We start from the raw sequence: 3,997 nt of genomic DNA on the forward strand, positions 1-3,997 counted from the left end.
ACTGGAATAGTTACATTTTCACCAAAATTTCTTTCATTTGCATTGGACAGATTTTCTTTTTTCGTCTATTTTTTCTTTTTTTTATTGGCCTTATTGCCGATTTTCCGAGAAACGACATCACTTCAATGTTTGAACCCTTACAGACCAGGTGGCTTATTTGCATTATAATATCAAAGTATCATGGCAGGTATCGTGAACATGGTCTATATAGTAAAATGTTAGAAAGTAGAATCGTGGTTTTATCAGACTATATATATCCTGCAAGAACGGCTCAGCGGCTGTCTAAGACATGAGAGGTTTACTCCATATACACGCACCTGAGGTGTCCTTCTCCTCTCTCCCCTCTGAAGCTCCTTCCACAGCATTTTCAGAATTTGTTTCATGCCCCACAGGCGAGGACTTCCCTTCCATCTCATTCATCTTAATCGTTCTCATGCGCTCCAGCTCGAAACACGAGAAAAACTGCTGTAGGGGAGCCGTCATGTTTTCTCGTGCCAGGTCTCTCTCCAGTTTTAAACACACAACCGTTAGGACATCAATGTAGCTCCGACAGATTGCCTGGCGCGCTGAAACACCGCCTGGAAACGTCAGGTTGTAAGATGACAAGATACGGATTACAGGTTGAAAGACGCCGGTCATTAGTTCAGCTTCGGTGTAGCTGGACAGAGTGTCACGTGATAAATAGGGAATGCAGTACTTGAGAAGTGACAGGACACCAGCCAGAGCAGCTTCACCTCTTTGCGTCACTTTGGTTTGCACTCCTCTAATCTAACAATATATAAAAAAGAAAACAAATTTGATGATAAGACCAGATGTCCGTTATATTTAACGACTATAACGGACAACGGATATATATATGTATCAAACAACGGATATAACGATCAACGGGATTAACGAACGGATATAACAGCAGCTGCAACGAACAACGGAGCCAAGTGCGTTAGTTTACCCGGATAACCCTGTAGCCCGTTGTCACAAATCTATCAGTTTAAAGGGGTAAGGTTCACGTGAAATTGTTTGGCAACTGGCAGTGCAACGTTTGTTGCATTGCGAGTTGCAAGGAAAATTGCGTCGTGAAACACGACCTTTACACAACGGGTCTTTAGGTCTACAACTTGTATTTATGCGGTCACTTACCGTTTTGTCGATATAGGGCAGGTATTGATTCAACATGAATGCTTTTTCATACAGGGTACAGAAATTACTCAAACAGAACAATAACCACTTGGGTATTCTTATCGTTCACCATTTTTGTATCATCATCGTCATCATCTGATCCTTAATGCATCCCAAGTAACAGTGCGGTAACATGGTTAACAGTTGACTAGCAATGTACTTTGACTTGATGACAGGCCCCAGACGAGGGGCCAGCCACACGATGCTTCCTCTGCTGCGATACCTGAGATAGTTCCGGGGGTCAGCTCATCGTGTTGTTTTGGGGGCTTCTTTTCCCGCTGCGCAGTCTCAGATTTGGTGCCATTGTAGAACGTGTTGATTTGATAGGCTGATGATTCGTCCCTTTGTAGTCTCTTCATCTTCTGGCTCTAGCATTGCATTACCCTGTGAGTCATCTTCGCTAGAGGATTCTTCATCTTCTTCAGACGCCAGATTTTCCTCCGCCGGTAAACCGATCTCTTCAAGGCTATCCTCCCCATTGCCGTTAGATTCTTCAATGTCCTCCTCCTCATCATCATCAACGGACCCATCTGGATTTCTGTCACCAACATCTTCTTCATTAAATTCCTCCATTGCTCCAACTCCTTTTGTCCTTCGTTTTTGTCTGAAGAATCATTTTCTCTGGCCACCATGTTGTTCACTCCAATTTCGTGTCCTGCCTTCCCAGTTACCGACGAATCAGAGATTTCATTTTCTAACTCTTGCAATTCTACGTCTCCCTTATTCACATCAAGATTTTCTTCTTCGCTTTGCAGCAACTCCATTTCTAGGTCATTCCTGTTGTTGGCTTCAAACTCTACAGATTTTCGTTTCTTCTGAATTGCACCAGATGAAGGCTCATTTTCAGACAGAAGGTATTTGTCTTCTACATCAATGATGTCAAAATTGTTGGCATTACCATTGCCTGTACCAACAGCAGGAGAAGTAAAACTGTCGTTCACATCAATAGCGCCATCACCGGCACCTCTTTGTTGAGAAACAACATCACGGACGTTGTCAATGCCGGCAAACTTGCCAGACCGAATTCCGTCATCTACTTCATCTGCGACAGGATCATCGTCATCTGAAATATGTCCCTGAAACAACCGTCCCTCGCCTTCTTCGTCGATAATGCCCCTTGGTAACAGTGTCACTTGTTCAGCAATCTCGTCATCTTTATCATCGTCATCCCGAACTTGACCAAGATTATGGCGGCTGACTGCGAAATTTCCCTGCGTCTCGAGTTCTTCAATACCCATGGAATAACTGGCAATTTGAACGTCTTGATCTTCGGATGTTTCCCTTAGGAAGCTACCAGGAAGTTCCAGATCGTCTATGTCCAGTGAAACATCTTTAGCAGGGTACTCCATTTCTGAAACAGGTCTGTTCGAGGAAAACACCTTCTGCGCTGTGGATAGACAGCCTGTCTCCTTTCTCAGCCTTTGACTCCACCTTGGAGCTGAATGCAACGGCGTCGACAACAAAGCTGATGAAATGTTTCAGAAATCCATCCAATCCAAAACGAACTATGATCTGAGACAGAAAGGTTTGCTTCGTGATAACCTCGTAAATATCCATTGCGTGTGAGTCGAACAGGCTTAGCAGGCATTTCAAGAATGTCTTCACCGTTTTCTTTGGTCCAAGAGCTTGTGCTAGCATATCAAATAGCTGCGTGCAGGCGTGAAGCCGTGTCTGTACACAGGTGAATAATGGCTCCAAGTGATACAGTAGCAGCTTGATGCCTTCGTCGTCTACAATGGAAAGCAAATCAGGAAGGAAGGACGCAGCTATGTCGACTTGTTCCAAAGTGTACCCAGCTTCATTTCGCAAGAATATGAAACTGTCTTGTAATTTGGATTTGAGAGTGTTCCCGTCTACTTTTCTACCGGAGTGATATAACGCTGCCAGGAACTGATGCAACGCACTGAAATATGAAGGAAAAGGGAACAAGCCAAGGTGAGGCTGCAGCAGCAGATCAGCTGTCAGAGGAGGAAGCCATTCATCATGGGAAACCGTGTCATCTTCAGTGGACAAACACTCTCCTTTGAAAAGAGCCTGGACGGCAGCACGAACATACCTAATGAAGACAAAACAAGGGCAATTTCATGTTTGCACTATGGCAGCCCAAAATAAAATTAAAATGATTTGTGCCGCGTCGGCAGCTAAGTGAAATGCTAAGTCGTTATCAGCTTGAAGACGATTAAGGTAAACTAACCGCCATAGTGTTTGGAAAAGTTGACGTTTCGAGCATTAGCGCTACAGTTCCTGCCAAAACTGGCGCCTATAAATGTCCGTTTTGTACAATGTACGCCGAATGTGCATTGAAAATAAACAATTGTTTTCCACCTAGCTAGTTAATCAGCTCATAATTTGGTTTGTCATATTCTCGTCCCCAGGGCTGCCTGTCCCTCTTAGCTGGCGAGACTTTGGCACGAGAAACAGGTGACTGTCTAGATTTTTTAACAAAGGAAAATTAAAAACTAGCTAATCAAATCCACTGTTTTACAAAAAGGTATCAAACGGTTGGTTTGATTGGCTAGATTTTAAACACCCTTTGTTGAAATCTAGTCAATCAAATCTTGTGTGTCCAAAACCACTTGCTTCTCGTGCAAAGGCCCCGCCGACTAAAAGAGACGGGCGCTCTCGGAACGAGAATGGGTATGTCGTGCTCTTTTATAGCGTCTTCTTCCACAAGTCTTGCACATTTTCGCTTCCAACTCTTTCAAACTTTCAGCAACGAAATCTGGAAGCCGTGGCGTTAGATTTTTTGTCTTTGATGGCTGTGAACGTTTGAACGGCTACATGACAATTTTTGGCTTGTTAAGTTTAGGCAATTCTTTAG

General features: G+C 43.7%; 1 pseudogene; it reads right to left on the minus strand.

Annotated features, from left to right (window-relative positions):
• Positions 1-277: 277 nt before the first annotated feature.
• Positions 278-3,232, minus strand: LOC144639971 (uncharacterized; annotated as a pseudogene).
• Positions 3,233-3,997: the final 765 nt, after the last annotated feature.

The sequence above is a fragment of the Oculina patagonica genome, unplaced genomic scaffold (genome assembly GCF_052425735.1).
Source record: "Oculina patagonica isolate OP01 unplaced genomic scaffold, crgOcupat unplaced1570, whole genome shotgun sequence".
NCBI classification, from domain to species: Eukaryota; Metazoa; Cnidaria; class Anthozoa; order Scleractinia; family Oculinidae; genus Oculina; species Oculina patagonica.